The 19742-nt window shown below is 47.0% G+C and overlaps 1 pseudogene; it reads right to left on the bottom strand.

The window, feature by feature from the left end:
• Window positions 1-3474: 3474 nt before the first annotated feature.
• Window positions 3475-19494, bottom strand: LOC141088512 (mediator of RNA polymerase II transcription subunit 28-like; annotated as a pseudogene).
• Between the last annotated feature and the right edge of the window lie 248 nt (window positions 19495-19742).

Raw genomic sequence — 19742 nt, 5'->3', positions numbered from 1 at the left:
TTCTGCCGGGGATAAGGATGTTTTTCTGTCAAGGGTAGACTGTCGTCGATCCCAGGCTGACAAGACCTCTCTCTGCAGGGCACGAGTGAAACTGTGCCCAATGAACACAGGGGATACAAGCCATCATGAGGCCCAAAACTCTCATTGTGGATATGATGGAAACGTGACCTTTCAGGAGCTCTCTCATTCTGCTCCTCACCGATTTCTGTTTCTCTACTGGCAAGAAAGATGTTCTGTGACTGGAGTCCAGCAACACCCCTTAGAAAATCTTCCTTCTCTCTGGTGCGAAATCTGATTTCTGTCTTTTTCTGCGCAAAAGAGGGAACCAGTCAGGGGCTGTGATCAGAGGCAGCGGATTGCGCACAGCGCCCTTACCCCTTCCTGCTCAGTCCTGCCCGGATTCTCCATTGCACTGCTGTTATTTTGTCCCCTGCGAGATTCAGGGAAGGCACCACCTGTCTTGCCGAATTCCGTGTTCCTTTTTGGAACGCACACCGACCTTTTGCCCCGACGTCTTGCTCTGACGTCACTGGAATTGCGACGGCCTTCTCCACCGCGCAACTTCCGGTAGTAGCGATGACTTGCCGACCGGTATCGGAGCCGAGAGCCTCCCTGTGGGAGGAAGCGGCTCTTCTGAGGAGCCTCGTCCGCTCACTGATCTCCGAGGCTGAGGGACTCCCACCCAGGGAAGTGTCAGTCCCGGATTCCTTGACAGGGGGAAGGATTGGACAAGCTGCATGATCCCCCTGGGCCCATCCGGTAAGCAAACTTCCCCTTGTGCATTCCTCCATGCAGAGACAGGAAAAACACTGAGGGAATTGGGGTGAAGAGGGGCCTTTTATCCTCTTGTGTGCTTTCCTGTCCCTGTTAGGAGGAGGAAAACCTCCATGGTGCTGTCAGGAGGAACGTCCTGGAAAAGAACAATTTTACTTTCATCAGTCCATAAAATGTTTCTCCATTTCTCTTTAGGCCAATTGATGTGTTCTTTGGCAAACTGTATCCGCTTCAGTACATGTCTTTTTTAACAGTGGGACTTTGCAGAAACTTCTTGCTAAGATATTAGCTTCACTCAGGCGTCTTCTGTCACAGTGCTCACAGGTAACATGAGACTGTCTGTGATCATCTGGGAGTTGATCATTGGCTGAGTCTTTGCCTCCTGGCTTTTCTTCCATTTCCTTTCACGTCTCTCTGGTTTGGCTTTCCATTTTAAAGCACTGGAGATCATTTTAGCTGAATGGCCTATTATTGCACTTTTTCATAAATTTAACCCTCTGCAATCAACTTTTTAATCAAAGTATGCTGTTCTTCTGAGCAGTCCCATATTTCTTTGGCTTTCAGACAGAAATACATGTACAGTGCTGTGCAAATTAATTGGGACAAAGCATTTTTTTAAAGTAAAATCGTAAGTTGGCTACCAGTCAGTGATTCAAACCAGTTTTAACTGCTTTGAACTGGCACTCACACCTGCTCAAAGCAGTTAAAACTGGTTTGAATCACTGACTGGTAACCAACTTACGATTTTACTTAAAAAAATGCTTTGTCCCAATTAATTTTCACAGCACTGTACAACATGTCCTGGCTTGACCCTTAAATAAGGAAGAAAAGGGGGAAATAGGGGAAGGGGAGTTTTTAATAAAATTGTCCTTTATTATAAATCATAAATTAAAATTAAATTTAAATGAAATTATCATACATCATAAGATGTACATTGGATCATAGTATTTATTTTATAAGCACCACTATGATCACTAGTTCCCAAGTGACTGTCTCAGAATTATGATATGATATCCCAGCCACTGATCCTATAATAATAGGCTGGGTTTCAATTTAATATGGGCATTAAGAAGATCCAATGGCTTGATGTTGGATTGCCATCATTGATGTCACACCCTAAACGTTCCCGTTATTGTATTAAATTCAGAGGCTTGTATTATGCAGCACTTGGATAATTATTATTATGTATTACCTGCAGATACATAATTGTGGCACTGTAAAGCTGTGGGCAGAGAAGTACATCGGTGTCGGCTGGGGGTATCATCGGCACTGCAACTCAAACCACTCTGCTAGTTGCACAACTGCAAACTAAAGAAGATAGGCAATTGTGCCGCCGTCTGCCAATAGTGTAGTAAGTATGAATGCCGGTGATCCCCGATCCACCTGTCGGTGTTAACTACGGGGATCGTCTGCGCTGCAATTAAGATCGCTCTTCTTCATGTCTCGTGTCAGGAGACCATGTGAGGATTGATATCAGCCCGCCAGTCCCTAAATCTCATTACCCGTGTCTCAATCAGAGATCTGACGGGGAGTAGCGTGGCGGTGGATATACGAATAGTGCCTTCATTAGTCTGAGATAATATTCTACTTGGGATGAAGTCACTGACGTGCATTTCGCCGGGGTGGCCAGCTTTCTCTAAGGGCGGCGCTCATAGCAATACGGCAGTGACAATCATAGATATCTACCGGAGACCTATGGTAGTTATGCCAACCCATCGGTGACCCGCAATCACGTGACGGGGGTCACCGATAGGCGGATTTCCGGCTCGCTTGCCGAAAGTGCGTGTTAAATGCCGCTGTCAAGAGTTTGACAGTGGCATTTAACGGGTTAATAGCCGAGGGTGGATCGCGATTCCAACCACGGCTGTTCTGGGCACATGTCAGCTGTTCAAAACAGCTGACGTGCTGGAAAAGAAGTGGGCTCACATCAAAAGGAGGTTGTCTGACATTGGCGTATTATTATGCCCAATGTCGGAAAGGGGTTAAGGACCAGGCAGATGTGCGGCAGCTTTGCACAACTCAGAGCCTGTGAGCACAAGCCTGGATTCTAATGCAGAAATTGTGTTCTCTCATTTCCAGATGGACAATTATAAGGATCTGTTGCAACTAAGACCGTTCTTTCTATTTCAACGGTAGCACCCTCTGGTCTGGGTGTCAGCTAATTTGCCAACAGATCACAAGTTGGATTCATTTGATATATGTTCTATAGGAGCGTATAAAATCATGGGTATTCATCGTGTATATAGTCCAGCCTGATGAAGGGGCTAGACCGTCTCCGAAACACGAAGCAACGATGAAAGCTTTTATACAATGACCCCAGTGGTACATCACCTCATCATCCATGGCAGCACTGAACCAAACCCCGATTTTTCTCCCTTCCTTGGATTTCTGCCTGGATGTCAGAGTCCAGCAGGTGGAGCAACAGAAAATCAGAATCGCCTCATTATTCCTCAGCGCTGTGCCTGCTCTGACACAACAGGCTCAGGTAAAAAACAACCCAAACTCTGTTTTTTCTTACTACGATCTGCACAAGGTACGCTTTCCTTTCTCTATCATGTACTCAGATGGACACTTCTATTATTTTTGCACCACCTCAGTTCTCTGCCCGTCATACATGTGACACTTACTGCGCAGGACAGAGTATTTTAGCTTTTTTGAATCTGACACTTGGAAACATTAAGAAACACTGAAATACACCAGTTTATAGAAGCATTTTTTAATTGACTCCCCTTTCCAAAATATAGTATAAAAAAAAACAAACAAAAATATTCTTTACAATTTGTCCTTCAGGTCACGTCTGCTTCATTGGCGCAGGGATATTGGCAGAGGCTTGCTCCAGGAATGCCAGAGGCCCTTGTGGCATTTCGCTTGGCTTCTTAGGCGGACCATTAATCTCCTCTAGGACTTGCTGCCAGCTCCGTAGCTTAGCCAGGTGCTTCTGAATGAGCGCTTCCTTCCTCTGCAGCTCGCTCCTCAGTTCTGTCACATCCTATCAGGAGCAAATGTAGAAAAAAAAAAAAGGCAATTTATATTGTAGCAAGGGTTTGATGATGGCAAACAGCAAACAATGCTTCCTGGCAGGAGGAGGTTTGCTGTTATGTCTACCAGGGCTGTGGAGTCGGAGTCGTGGTCGGTGCTCATTTTGTTGGAGTCGGTATAAAATGGACCGACTCCTAAAATATATAATAAATTGGGTACAGTAGTTCAATGCAGAATATTTTTTCATAGGAATTTGGGAAAGTTATGAAATGTCCTATAAATGGCTGTTCTATTCCTGATCTAAGGCTACATTCACACACAGCGTTTTTCCAGCGTTTTTTGAGGATACGTTTTTCAGTTGCAAAAGCAGATCAGCTTTTTAAAAAAACCGCATCACGAGCTCATAGATAATGTTTTCAATAGCAAAAGTAGATTAGAAATCTGCTCTATATATCCATTTATCCATATCACATCTGTACCAAAAAGAATGAACGCTGGATAGCACACAGACTAACACTCCTTTTTTTAGCACCAGTCAGGTACATCTCATAGCTGCCCAAAAGGACGCCCAGGACAGGCATTGCTCGTCTTCAGTAACATCAACTGATAGTTGGAATAAATAGACTGCATTCATCACCACTTCTTCTTAAGATGCAGGCTTTATTTTCAAGTGTAGGGGTGTGAAGTATGAGGTTCTGCAGCAGCTGAGGTGTGCAGTATGAAATTCTGCGGAACAGTATGAGATTCTGCCTCCCCCCCTAGGTTTGATCCTGGCTACGCCCATAGTGTGAATGAAGCCTGAGGGTCTAGGGTTTCTCTTAGCCGAGATAAGTCATAGTGTGTGTGTTTATATTATATACACACACACACACACACAGTACAGGCCAAAAGTTTGGACACACCTTCTCAATCAAAGCGTTTTCTTTATTTTCATGACTATGAAAATTGTAGATTCACTCTGAAGGCATCAAAACTATGAATTAACACATGTGGAATTATATAATTAACAAAAGAGTGTGAAACTACTGAAAATACTGTATGTCTTATTTTCTAGGTTCTTCAAAGTAGCCACCTTTTGCTTTGATTTCTGCTTTGCACACTCTTGGCATTCTCTTGATGAGCTACAAGAGGTAGTTACTGGAAAAGGTTTTCACTTCCCAGGTGTGCCCTGTCAGGTTTAATAAGTTGGATTTCTTGCCTTATAAATGAGGTTGGGACCATCAGTTGTGTTGTGCAGAAGTCTGGTGGATACACAGCTGATAGTCCTACTGAATAGACTGCTAGAATTTGTATTATGGAAAGAAAAAAGCAGCTAAGTAAAGAAAAAGGAGTGGCCATCATTACTTTAAGAAATGAAGGTTAGCCAGTCCGAAAAATTGGGAAAACTTTGAAAGTGTCCCCAAGTGCATTGGCAAAAACCATTAAGCGCTACAAAGAAATTGGCTCACATGAGGACCGCCCCAGGAAAGGAAGACCAAGAGTCACCCCTGCTGCGGAGGATAAGTTCATCCGAGTCACCAGCCTCAGAAATCGCAGGTTAACAGCAGCTCAGATTAGAGACCAGGTCAATGCCACACAGAGTTCTAGCAGCAGACACATCTCTACAACAATTGTTAAGAGGAGACTTTGTGCAGCAGGCCTTCATGGTAAAATAGCTGCTAGGAAACCACTGCTAAGGACAGGCAACAAGCAGAAGAGACTTGTTTGGGCTAGAGAACACAAGGAATGGACATTAGACCAGTGGAAATCTGTGCTTTGGTCTGATGAGTCCAAATTTGAGATCTTTGGTTCCAACCACCGTGTCTTTGTGCGACGCAGAAAAGGTGAACGGATGGACTCTACATGCCTGGTTCCCACCGTGAAGCATGGAGGAGGAGGTGTGATGGTGTGGGGGTGCTTTGCTGGTGACACTCTTGGGGATTTATTCAAAATTGAAGGCATACTGAACCAGCATGGCTACCACAGCATCTTGCAGCGGCATGCTATTCCATCCAGTTTGTGTTTAGTTGGACCATCATTTATTTTTCAACAGGACAACGGCCTCAAACACACCTCCAGGCTGTGTAAGGGCTATTTGACCAAGAAGGAGAGTGATGGGGTGCTACGCCAGATGACCTGGCCTCCACAGTCACCAGACCTGAACCCAATCGAGATGGTTTGGGGTGAGTGAAGGCAAAAGGGCCTACAAGTGCTAAGCATCTCTGGGAACTCCTTCAAGACTGTTGGAAGACCATTTCTGGTGACTACCACTTGAAGCTCATCAAGAGAATGCCAAGAGTGTGCAAAGCAGTAATCAAAGCAAAAGGTGGCAACTTTGAAGAATCTAGAATATAAGACATATTTTCAGTTCTTTCACACTTTATATAATTCCACATGTGTTAATTCATTGTTTTGATGCCTTCAGAATGAATCTACAATTTTCATAGTCATGAAAAGAAAACTCTGAATGAGGTGGTGTGTCCAAACGTTGGTCTGTACCGTATACATGTACATGTATACAGTGTATTACATATTTACAATTTATTACAGTTTTTTGTGTTCTAAAGTTGTATTCCAATAAATATTATGTTCTAAATATCTTGATTATTGGATCATAGAAATGATTAAATGTCTGATGTTCACATTGTACTACAATAAATTTTTCACTTAAATATAAGCAATATATGTGGGAGTCGGAGTCGTGGAGTCGGTGTAAGGGAAATTGAGGAGTCGGAGTCGGTGTAAGGGAAATTGAGGAGTCAGAGTCGCAGGTTTGGCTTACCGACTCCATAGCCCTGATGTCTACTATGGTTATATTTAAAGGGGTTTTCTAGGATCTAAAATACATGACTACTTTCTTCTAGAAAGTGTCATATCTGTCAGCCAGGAATGTCTGGTACTGCAGCTCAGCTTCGTGGAAATTAACGTGGACAGCTGTTTCTGGAATAAAGCAGCCATGGTTTTCTAATCCTTCTGGACAATCCCTGTAGGATATCTCCATGAATAGCAGATTTGCATTTGATTCTTCTGCATCTTATCAGTATGTAACATGAGCTGTTTTGCTGAGAAATTGAAAAAGATTTCAGACTATGCGTTGCAGAAAGTGAAATCTACAATTCCACAACACGGATTAACGCGTCAATTTCTGCACAAAAATGATCAGCAACGTACAGTTTGGTCCATATATATTTGGACAGAGACAACATTTTTCCAATTTTGGTTCTAGACATTACCACAATGAATTTTAAACAAAACAATTCAGCTGCAGTTGAAGTTCAGACTTTCAGCTTTCATTTGAGGGTATCCACATTAAAATTGGATGAAGGGTTTAGGAGTTTCAGCTCCTTAACATGTGCCACCCTGTTTTTAAAGGGACCAAAAGTAATTGGACAATTGACTCCAAGGCTATTTCATGGACATTTGTGGGCAATCCCTTCATTATGTCATTCTCAATTAAGCAGATAAAAGGCCTGGAGTTGATTTGAGGTGTGGTGCTTGCATTTAGGATGTTTTGCTGTGAAGGAAACATGCGTCAAAGGAGCTCTCCATGCAGGTGAAACAAGCCATCCTTAAGCTGCAAAAACAGAAAAAACCCATCCGAGAAATTGCTACAACATTAGGAGTGGCAAAATCTACAGTTTGGTACATCCTGAGAAAGAAAGAAAGCACTGGTGAACTCATCAAAGCAAAAAGACCTGGGTGCCCACGGAAGACAACAGTGGTGGATGATCGCAGAATAGTCTCTATAGTGAAGAGAAACCCCTTCACAACGGCCAACCAAGTGACCAACACTCTCCAGGAGGTAGGCGTATCAATATCCAAATCTACCATAAAGAGAAGACTGCATGAAAGTAAATACAGAGGGTTCACTGCACGGTGCAAGCCACTCATAAGCATCAAGGATAAAAAGGCTAGACTGGACTTTGCTAAAAAACATCTAAAAAAGCCAGCACAGTTCTGGAAGAACATTCTTTGGATAGATGAAACCAAGATCAACCTCTACCAGAATGATGGAAAGAGAAAAGTATGGCGAAGGCGTGGTACAGCTCATGATCCAAAGCATACCACATCATCTGTAAAACACGGCGGAGGCAGTGTGATGGCTTGGGCATGCATGGCTGCCAGTGGCACTGGGTCACTAGTGTTTATTGATGATGTGACACAGGACAGAAGCAGCCGAATGAATTCTGAGGTATTCAGAGCCATACTGTGTGCTCAGATCCAGCCAAATGCAGCCAAACTGATTGGTCGTCGTTTCATACTACAGATGGACAATGACCCAAAACATAAAGCCAAAGCAACCCAGGAGTTTATTAAAGCAAAGAAGTGGAATATTCTTGAATGGCCAAGTCAGTCACCTGATCTCAACCCAATTGAGCATGCATTTCACTTGTTAAAGACTAAACTTCAGACAGAAAGGCCCACAAACAAACAGCAACTGAAAACCACCGCAGTGAAGGCCTGGCAGAGCATCAAAGAGGAGGAAACACAGCGTCTGGTGATGTCCATGAGTTCAAGACTTCAGGCAGTCATTGCCAACAAAGCGTTTTCAACCAAGTACTAGAAATGAACATTTTATTTACAATTATTTAATCTGTCCAATTACTTTTGGTCCCTTTAAAAACAGGGTGGCACATGTTAAGGAGCTGAAACTCCTAAACCCTTCATCCAATTTTAATGTGGATACCCTCAAATGAAAGCTGAAAGTCTGAACTTCAACTGCATCTGAATTGTTTTGTTTAAAATTCATTGTGGTAATGTCTAGAACCAAAATTAGAAAAATGTTGTCTCTGTCCAAATATATATGGACCTAACTGTATAAATGAGATTTATCATGTCAGTTAGCTGGTACTGTATTACGTTCTGGATTTCCACATGCAAATCCACACGGGACATCAGCCACAAACATGCAAAGTGTGGACATAACCTTTAGTTCCCCCACAGCGCTCCATCAGCCTTACAATGGATACTATTGCCACCTGAGCGACCATGTTGTCTTACAGTAAGGTCTGTTAGGGTACACAGGTAGATAGATAACCCTCCAGGTAAAGTGATATACGGTTTTATTTCTTGGGCAGGGCTGGATGGGGCCGCACATGTCTTATATAGCGTGTTATGCCTGTAAGGCTAAGTGCACACGTACCGGAACTCTTGTGGAAATTACCGCGAGAATTCCGGAATTCCAGTCCACGGGAAAATCGCATTTTAAATTCCCGCGATTTTCCCGCGGAAAAACTAGCATTTTGCAAGCGTAATTAGCTTGCAAAGTGCTAGCGTTCTCCAAGCGATCTGTAGCATCGCTTGGAGAACTGATTGACAGGTTGGGCACACTCATCAAACAGTGTTTGACAAGTGTGACCAACTTTTTACTACTGAGGCCGCCTATGCAGCATCAGTAGTAAAAGATAAAATGTAAAAAAAAAAATAAAAAATGGTGTTATTCTTACCCTCCGACGTCCCGCGCATCCGTTCCCAGTAATCCTTTGCGAAAATGCCCACGATGACGTCAGTTCTCGCGGGATCGTGACGTCTCGCGGTAATTCGCGATGACGTCGCGCGAATGACCGCGAGACTTCGCGATCCCGCGAGAGCGGACGCCATCGTGGGCATTTTCGCAAAGGATTACTGGGAACGAGAGCGTGAAGAGAAGCGGGAAGACTGCGCGGGACGCCGGAAGGTAAGAATAACAATATTTTTTATTTTTAAATTCTATTTTTTACAGGACAGTCTCCTCTCCTCCGGACCGTGGGTACCATCCGCAAATGCTCTGCTTACTTTCCCCATGGTGTGCACAGCCACATGCGGAAAGTAAACGGAACAATGCATTCCTATGGGTGCGGGATCGCCGCGATTCCGCAAATTAATGAGCATGCTGCGGTTTTTACCACGAAGCGATTCCGCCGCGGTAAAAACCGCAGCATTAGTACAGCATTGCGGAATCCCATAGGAATGCATGGGATGCTTATTTTTCGCGTTTTCGCGGCAAAAATCGAGCGGTTAAAACCGCCGCGGAAACGCGAAAAAAACGCCACGTGTGAACTCAGACTTAGTGGCACAACTCCCTTATTGCAGCCCTGTACATACAAGTGTGGCGGTGAATGGGGCTGCAGCTTTGGCCCTTTCATAGCACTAATCAGTACGGGCCCTAAGGACAGGTCATGAATGTTTAAAGGGAATCTGTCAGCAGAGAATGACTATTCTGATGTGGCAAACAGTCCCGTGCAGTTTCCCACCTGCTTGTTTTCCCCCATCTTCACCCCCTCTATTTTGATTGACAGCTCTGGCTTTATAAAGTCAGTAAAAGGGCGCTGATAAAAGTGAAAACAAGTATGTGAAAAGGTGCACTGAACTGTTTGGCCACACCAATGGTGCACCAAGCGCCTGTTCATGGTTGGAACAGTCTTCAGCGCCAATAGTCTCTTTTTGAGCAATCATTCAGATGGCAGACATTCCAGCCGCCTCTCTCATACACAAGAGGCGCGCGTCCCGCGTTTTCTATGAGGGAGCCATCGCCTGGCACGTCTGGCTGCAGATTATCTCAGGGAGACAATGCGATCGGCAGGCCAAAAATCAGACCTTCCATTTCATTATGCCCCCCCAACAAACTGTCAGAGGAATTCCAGACACAGACTGTGGGACAATCCTGGAGATATCAGTGGGCTCAGCTGACATTAATCAAATGTGTATGGGGTTTAAGTCCTGGAGACCTCTTTGAGATAAGCCAGTTTGCTATGGAGACATCATCCTTAGGAGTAGTGAGGAGATGACATGGTCCTCACAGTAGGATATTCACCTCCTTAATAACCTGCTCCGGCTTCTGGACAGACAGCTGTAATCTCTTCTGTAGGAAGAAACATTCTGTTTGGCCACATCCAGGAACTTCTGAATACACTGTTCAACACCTGAGGAGGAGAGAAGAAGACCGGGAACGTTTCAGACTGGTGCTACCACATAACAGACGCAGCATGGACCCCTGGGCTGGGGCTGTAGACAGACATTTGCAGTAAAGCGCTTTCAAAACATTTCAGCAGTAAGGGGACCGTCTGCTACGTCTCTGTGCCTATCTGGAATAACGGACACTTTCAGAAAAAAAAAAAAGTATAAATGGAGCTCACATGAGTTTATGGTGATTTATCTAAATTCTCTCACAAATGCAGTCACATTTCCACGCTCCTGGCATTTATTCCCTCCTTGTATTACGTCCAGTACGCTGTAATCTCCCCACCATCGAGTACAGGCCGTCACACATCATAAACCTCTCATTTCCACTGATCCCACATCTCTCCTCAGCCTCCATGTCTCTTAATGGATTGTGTTTCTCAAGCTGGGCAGCAGACTGAACAGTTTCAGTACCGGAGCTGTGTTATGTGAGTAATTACTTTTTAACTATAAGAAATGTCTGTGTGGTGGAAGAGGAATCATTGGATCTGTAGTTCTTCACATACAGTGAGGGAAAAAAAGTATTTAGTCAGCCACCAATTGTGCAAGTTCTCCCACTTAAAAAGATGAGAGAGGCCTGTAATTGACATCATAGGTAGACCACAACTATGAGAGTCAAAATGAGAAAACAAATCCAATTACGATTTCAGTAAGTCTTCACAAGGTTGGCGACACTGTTGGTGGTATGTTGGCCCATTCCTCCATGCAGATCTCCTCTAGAGCAGTGATGTTTTGGGCCTGTTGCTTGGCAACACAGACTTTCAAATCCCTCCAAAAGTTTTCTATGAGGTTGAGACCTGGATACTGACTAGGTCACTCCAGGACCTTCATGTGCTTCTTACGAAGCCACACCTTCGTTGCCCTGGTGGTGTGTGTTGGGATCATTATGCTGAAAGACCCATCCACGTTTCATCTGCAATGCCCTTGCTGATGGTAGGAGATTTGCACTCAAAGTCTCACGATACATGGGCCCCATTCATTCTTTCGTGTACACGGATCAGTCGTCCTGGTCCCTTGGCAGAGAAACAGCCCCAAAGCATGATGTTGCCATCCCCATGCTTCACAGTAGGTATGGTGTTCTTTGTATGCAACTCCGCATTCTGTCTCCTCCAAACACGACGAGTTTTGTTTCTACCAAACAGTTCTACTTTGGTTTCATCAGACCATATGACATTCTCCCAATACTCTTCTGGATAAACCAAATGCTCTTTAACAAACTTCAGACGGCCCCGGACATGTACTGGCTTAAGCAGGGGGACACGTCTGGCACTGGAGGATCTCAGTCCCTGGCGGTATAGTGCGTTACTGAAAGTAGCCTTTGTTACGGCAGTCCCATTTCTATGCAGGTCATTCACTAGGTCCCCCCTTGTGGTTCTGGGTTTTTGCTCACCGTTCTTGTGATCATTTTGACCCCATGGTGTGACATCTTGCGTGGAGCCCCAGATCGAGGGAGATCATCAGTGGTCTTTTATGACTTCCATTTTCTTATTATTGCTCCCACAGTTAATTTCATCACACCAAGCTGCTTGCCTATTGCAGATTCAGTCTTCCCAGCCTGGTGCAGGGCTACAATTGTGTTTCTGGTGTCCTTCGACAGCTCTTTGGTCTTCACCATAGTGGAGTTTGGAGTGTGACTGTTTGAGGTTGTGGACAGGTGACTTTTATACTGATAAGTTCAAACAGGTGCCATTACTACAGGTAATGAGTTGAGGACAGAGGAGCCTCTTAAAGAAGAAGTTACAGGTCTATGAGAGCCAGAAATCTTGCATGTTTTTAGATGACCAAATACTTATTTTCCTCCTTAATTTGAAAAATAATTCTTGCCAAATCAGACAAAGTGATTTTCTGGATTTGTTTTCTCATTTTGACTCTCATAGTTGTGGTCTACCTATTATGTCAATTACAGGCCTCTCATCATTTTAAGTGGGAGAACTTGAACAATTGGTGGCTGACTAAATACTTTTTTCCCCACTATGTAATTTAGACAACAAAAGCCAAAGCAGCATCAAAAAAGGAAATAATGAGTAATAACGACCTCTGAGCCATGGTGCCATCACCTGGTTTGTATGGAGAGCTATTTGGATAAATTTGGTAAAAGAAGTAAAATCCCTATAAACGACAGAGACTCAGCATCTCGGCGTATGTTACCTGTGCCGATCTCCTCCTGGTCTGTGCCGTTCACATAGTCCTGGCTCACGAGAGAAGCAAAGCAAGCCTGTAATAGAGAGGAAAACGAATTACATCTACAATGGATTATACCATTTCTGAGGCGGCCATGTTACAGCGTTGCCCCGACTAGAAGTCCTTCTCTGTGGAGCAAGTTTGAGTGACAGCTGCCATCTCCAACAAGCTGCGGAAAACCATGAAACTGACAGTGGGCAGGAACATGGCTGCCCTGCAAGCACCCAGAAGAGGACGGGACAGGTCTGATCTCCATGCACGGCCGGGCAGTCAGGGAAGGATTGGGGTGAAACACCCCTAAAGTAGAAACATTGTAGTAAGGGATGCTGTGTATAGCTCAGGGCGCACAGACCAGACGTTGTCCCAATGCGCCGGGTACTGGAAACACTAACAATTTCTTCCGTATTTCAGTGATTTCCAGCTGTTACAAAACTACAACTCCCAGCACGCCCTAACACATTATTAATATACATTTATATAGCACCATTTATTCCAAGGCACTTTACATGTGAAATGAGAAATATAGACAAGTATAATAAACATTTGTAAGACAAGGGACACGCAAGTACATAAGGAGAGGGGACCCTGCCCGCGATGGCTCACAGTCTACAGGGATGGGTGAGGATACAGTAGGAGAGGGTAGAGCAGGTCGTGCTGGTTGTGTGTCGGAACAGGTGGATCTTCAGGTTCTTCTTGAAGGTTTCCGTTGTTGGTGAGAGTCTGATGTGTTGCGGCAGAGCGTTACAGAGTATGGGGGAAGCACAGGAGAAGTCTTGTATGTGGTTGTGGTGGGAAAAAGATACCGGGGGAGTAGAGGAGGAGATCTTGAGATGATCGAAGGTTGCGTGCGATTAGGTACCGGGAGACCATGTGACAGATGTATGGGGGAGACAGGTTGTGGGTGGCTTTGTATGTTATGGTTAGGGTTTTGAACTGGAGCCTCTGGGCAATAGGAAGCTATTGAAGGGCCTGGGGAATAACGGGGAGACAGGTGGATTAGTCGGGCAGCAGAGTGCAGGATGGATTGGAGTGGTGCCAGAGTGCTGGAGGGGAGGCCAGAGAGTAGGGGGTTGCAGTAGTCGAGGCAGGAGATAAGGGCATGCACTAGTGTTTTTGTGGTTTCATGGTTGAGGAATGCGCGGATCCGGGAAATAATTGAGTTTGAGGCGGCATGAGGAGGTAAGGGCTTAGATATGTGGTTTGAAAGAGAGGGCAGAGTTGAGGAAGACCCCAAGGCACAGAGCATGCGGGACTGGGGAAAGCGAGCAGCCATTGACAATGATGGATAGGTCTGGTGTAGGAGTAGAGTGAGATGGGGGAAAGATGATGAATTCTGTTTTGTCCATGTTCACTTTGAGAAAGCGAGCAGAAAAGAAGGCTGAAACAGCAGACAGACATTGTGGGATTTTGGTCAGTAAGGAGGTGAGGTCAGGTCAGGTCCAGATAGGTAGATCTGCGTGTCATTGGCGTACAGGTGATACTGCAAACCGTGGGATTCTATGAGCTGTCCCAGGCTGAAGGTGTAGATGGAGAAGAGTAGGGGTCCTAGAACTGAGCCTTGAACACCAACAGACAGGAGGCGCGGTGAGGAGGTGGTGTGTGAGAGGGAGACACTAAATGTTCGGTCTGTTAGGTATGATGAGATCGAGGATAGGGCCAAGCCTGTGATGCCAAGAGATGAGAGAATTTGTAGCAGGAGAGAGTGGTCCACGGTGTCAAAGGAGAAAGACAGGTCCGGGAGAAGGAGGACAGAGTAGTGTCGCTTGCTCTTGGCGGTTAGTAGGTCCTTGGTGACTTTAGTTAGGGCAGTTTCAGTTGAGTGATGTGGTCGGAAGCCAGATTGTAACCGATCACATAGGGAACAGGAGGAGAGGTGGGAGGACAGTTCAAGATATACATGCTGTTCCAGTAGTTTTGAGGCATAAGGGAGAAGAGATATCGGGCGATAGTTAGACACAGAGGATGGGTCGAGGGAGGGCTTTTTGAGGATGGGTGTGATTGAGGCATGTTTAAAGGATAATAATCTTTATTTTTATATAGCGCTAACATATTACGCAGCGCTTTACAGTTTGTACACATTAAGAGGGAAAGACACCATTTGTAAGTGAAAGGTTGAAGAGGTGTGTTAGAGTTGGGATGAAGACTGTGGCAAGGTTAGGGATGAGGTGGGACGGGAGTGGGTCAAGCGTACAAGTGGTGAGGTGTGATCTTGACCAGGGGCGGACACTGACAGCTTGGGGCCCCTGTGCAAGAAATGTGTCTGGGCCCCCCTCCTTTTATGGCGTCAAAGCTACGTGTGTATATAGCCACACACACATACATGTATATATATTACATAATCTCCTTTATTATGTATATTGCTGTCCCTTACAGTGTGCCCTCTCGTTTATGTACAGTACGGTCCCTTGCATTTTGAATTATATAGAGCCCTGTTTTTTATTACTTACCGTCCTGTCTTGTTAGCTGTATAATGCAATGATGGCTGATGGAGCATGGGAAAGCTTCTTTTCTAATGGATTTGCTGATGGACTGGTAGCCTGGTCACCGGCTCCTCGATCAGCAGTCATTTTATATCTAAAAAGAGAGGGGACTATGTAATAAAAGAGGGCAAGAATACACTATGTAAGAGACAGCACTGTACATAACAGCAGAGGAAGGTATATAATAAGGGACGGCACCATATATAACTAGAGAGGATGGTACGTAATAAGGGACGGTGTTATACATAATAAAAGAGGAAACTATGTAACTAAGGATGATGTTATACAGAATTAGTGAGTACACTATATAATTAGGGACTGTGTTAGACATAGTAAGTAATAATAATAATGTCTTCCTCCACCTCCCCCTGTTCCTAAGGCAATTATAAGTCCCCCTTCCTCCCATCCCAATCCCCCACACGCCTCATTGTTCTCCTCCCCTCACATCTCATTATTGTCCTCTCCCCCAAGCCATCATTGCCCTCTTCACCACCTCCATCATTTTCTTCTCCCCCACCACTATTTTGGCTTTCTCCCCCACCACTCCCATCATTGCCCATTCCACCACCTCCACCTCCCCCATTCATTGCCCTTTCCACCACCATCATTGCATTCTCCCCCACCACCCCATCATCATTTCATTTTTCCCCACCATCCCATAATTGCCCTCTCCCCATCACGGCCTTCTCCCCATCACCCCATCATATCATTGCCCCTCGGGCCCGGAGAAACCGGCCAAATTGCCCTCCTCATTAGCTGCCTGGCAGGGCCCCCTGGAGGCTCTGGGCCCCTGTGCAGTTGCACAGGTTGAACCGGCGGTATGTCCGCCCATGATTTTGACAGGAGGGTGGAGAGCTGATCTTCACATGCAGAGAGTTGTGATTTCCTAACAGGTTAGACACCATAGATGTAAATTGGCTGCACTTACATGTAAGTGCCCTGTTTCTCCTCCTGGAGAGCGACATGCCAGGGTAAGGAGGCTTATAGGCCATACAATGCTCCTCTGGGAAATTAAATATGCAAATTGTCTCTTCAGAGAGTAAGAGGACTTGAACTCTAGCGCCATCTACTGGAAGTAGCGATCCTAAAATTAATTATCGACCCTTTAACGAGCCTTGCCATATGACTTTGGATAAAAGTCAAACCAAAATCTCAACTTGCAGACGTGTTTTGAGATATTACCCCTCCTCAGTGCAAAGCATGAGATCTAATTTTGCTGTATGGAGAGGCCTCTGACTGAGGTCTAAAGGGTGGCATCTCTCTTTGTGGAGAGTGACATACCTCCCAGGAGCATTGTATGGCCTTTAAGTCTCCTTACACTGGCATTCTAGACATGTCACTCTAAACATGGAGATTGTTACCCCGTAGACCCAAGTCAGATGCCTCTCATACACCAAATCAGATCTCATGCTTTGCACTGAGGAGGAGTTACACCTTCCAAACATGTGTCAGCAAACAGATTCTGGTTTGGCTTTTATCCTAAGTCAGTAACCGATCTCAGACTGCGCCAACTTGTGTGATGGAAAAAGTCTCTGTGTGGCCGCACCCAGCATCACCCTAACAAACCACTGGAAACCATTAGGACACGTTCACACAATACTTTCTTGAGTGGAAACAAGTCCAACAACTATGTTTTCAGAGAAATCTGATTTCTTCTCCTCCTGGACTGATCACTTTAAAAATAATCAATTCTTGGTTAAAATCGGAATTCATTGTTACATTAATGAGACGGAAGACAGTTGGTGCCGATAAGATTCTATGTAGATGAGGGAGGAGGAGCTAAAGGCAGAGCTCCTCCCCCTCCTCTCTACAGTGAACTGTCTTCTCCTGTCTCAGTAATGGGATTTTGAGAATAAGAAAGAAGCAGATTTCTCTGATGTATTACAACGTGTCTAATCTTCATGTGTCCTATCAATTCATGACATAGAAATGAAAACAGCAGCTACTCTAAAAGGAAAACCCTCATCATATGAACAGCACAGAGGATTTCCCATAGAAATGAATAGGAAGTTTTCCAATTGTTTTTCACTCAGTGTGAACATACCTTAGGGTGCCTTCACATTGCGTCTATCCCCCCGGTCAGCGGCGCTGTCGATGGTTACTTCACCGTCCCCCACAAAACAGGATTCGGACATATTTGCCAACAGGGCCATAGACTACAATGGTGCTGACAGAGCGAGCATGGGCTCGAACGTCCATCATTTTCGGGCGTGTACACCTACTAGACACAGTCTCCTCTGTCCGAGCGTCCGCCTCCAGTAGTCACATACACCTGAAAATGACGCACGTCAGAGCCCACGCTCGCCCTGTCACCACCATTATAGTCTATGGCCCCGTCAGCTCATGCGTCCGAAACCCGTTTTTCGGGGAGGTTCGGACATAAGCCCCAACAGGGACAAGGAACGGTGACAGAGCGAAATGTGAGCACACCCTTAGAACAGAGGGAATGCTGGTTATTGTGGTGCATAGACCCCGGTGTTCCCGACATGGCGGCCTGCAGACCCCTCCATCTAACTCCCCGGTAATACACCGGAGCCGCCGTTACAGAAGTCAGCGGGGTCTGCCATAGAGGAGGCAAAATACAAATCATCTCTTCCCTCAGACCAAGATGTTAGGTATACAGCTCCAGAGCCAGGGGGGGGGGGGCTGCAGTGCTCCAGAGCTGGGGGGGGGGGGGGGGGGCTGCGGTGCTCCAGAGCTGCTGGGGGGGGGGCTGCAGTGCTCCAGAGCTGCTGGGGGGGGGGGGGGGGCTGCAGTGCTCCAGAGCTGCTGGGGGGGGGGGGGGCTGCAGTGCTCCAGAGCTGCTGGGGGGGGGGGGCTGCAGTGCTCCAGAGCTGCTGGGGGGGGGGGGCTGCAGTGCTCCAGAGCCGCTGGGGGGGGGGGGGCTGCAGTGCTCCAGAGCTGCTGGGGGGGGGGGGGGCTGCAGTGCTCCAGAGCTGCTGGGGGGGGGGGGGGGGCTGCAGTGCTCCAGAGCTGCTGGGGGGGGGGGGGGGCTGCAGTGCTCCAGAGCTGCTGGGGGGGGGGGGGCTGCAGTGCTCCAGAGCTGCTGGGGGGGGGGGGGGCTGCAGTGCTCCAGAGCTTGGGGGGGGGGCGGCTGCAGTGCTCCAGAGCTCGGGGGGGGGGGGGCGGCTGCAGTGCTCCAGAGCTCGGGGGGGGGGGGGGCGGCTGCAGTGCTCCAGAGCTGGGGGGGGGGCGCTGCAGTGCTCCAGAGCTGCTGGGGGGGGGGCTGCAGTGCTCCAGAGCTGCTGGGGGGGGGGGGGGGGCTGCAGTGCTCCAGAGCTGCTGGGGGGGGGGGCTGCAGTGCTCCAGAGCTGCTGGGGGGGGGGTGCTGCAGTGCTCCAGAGCTTGGGGGGGGGGGGGGTGCTGCAGTGCTCCAGAGCTCGGGGGGGGGGGGGGGTGCTGCAGTGCTCCAGAGCTCGGGGGGGGGGGGGGGGGGGGCTGTAGTGCTCCAGAGCTGCTGGGGGGGGGGGACTGCAGTGCTCCAGAGCTGCTGGGGGGGGGCTGCAGTGCTCCAGAGCTGGGGGAGAGAAGCACCAGTGTCCTGTGTGCATGCTGGGACTTGTAGTGAGGCTGCAGACTACTAATATACACCTGTCCCTCCTCCATCATCTGCAGTGCAGACTGTGCAGCTGCTGTGGAACTACTACTCCCAGCATGTTGACGTCATCAGGGAATGCTGGGAGTTGTAGTCGGACGGCCCCAGTTTCCAGTCTGCACGTTCCTACCTCGAACGAGGACTCCAGCTCGTCCACCAGGGTGCTGTTGGTGTTCTTCGCCCCGGGAGGAGTGGACATCAGGCCAGGCCCTGCTCCAGGCTGCATGGGCGGCGGAGGCCCGGGAGGCTGCCCGGAGAACATCCCGCTGAGAGAAGACGCCATGAGACAGAAGAACAGAACAGGGCTACTGACGTCACCGGACGTCTTCCTGCACAACCACTACTGGCATGCGCCCTACGCCGCCATCATTGATTTGGTAACTGATTTTTTTTAATGCTTTATTTTCGGAAGAGAATGTGCTTCCCAACAACAAAGTATGTCCGGAGCTGGGAATCGCCACACAGCGGCAAAGCGTGGAATAACAGCTACAGCCGTGTTTTTTTTTTAGCCACCAGATGGCGCCATAGCACAGGGAAACGAGAGCAGGGCCCGAGCGGCTCAGACTGGTGGGGAGTCATGGATACAGGGCTGGACCGTCCCGGCCTGCACTTGTGCGCATGAGCAGAAGATGACAGTCACTGCTCTACAGTCATAGATGTAACAGCCAGAACTTTTTTCCTTTCCTTTTTTTTAGGTGTCAAAGAACCAGACTGGAGTCTATATTCTACAGTTGTGATAAGATACATATCACGTCGCCATTTTCCTGTAGAGTTCTCATTTTTCGGGGGCTGAGGGTTATTCTTTGCCCCCAGGG

The sequence above is a fragment of the Dendrobates tinctorius genome, unplaced genomic scaffold (assembly GCF_039654945.1).
Source record: "Dendrobates tinctorius isolate UK_male_01 unplaced genomic scaffold, ASM3965494v1 ptg000039l, whole genome shotgun sequence".
Classification (NCBI taxonomy): Eukaryota; Metazoa; Chordata; class Amphibia; order Anura; family Dendrobatidae; genus Dendrobates; species Dendrobates tinctorius.
The sequence above is the reverse complement of the archived record's forward strand: the minus strand, read 5'-3'. Positions and strand labels throughout refer to the sequence as shown.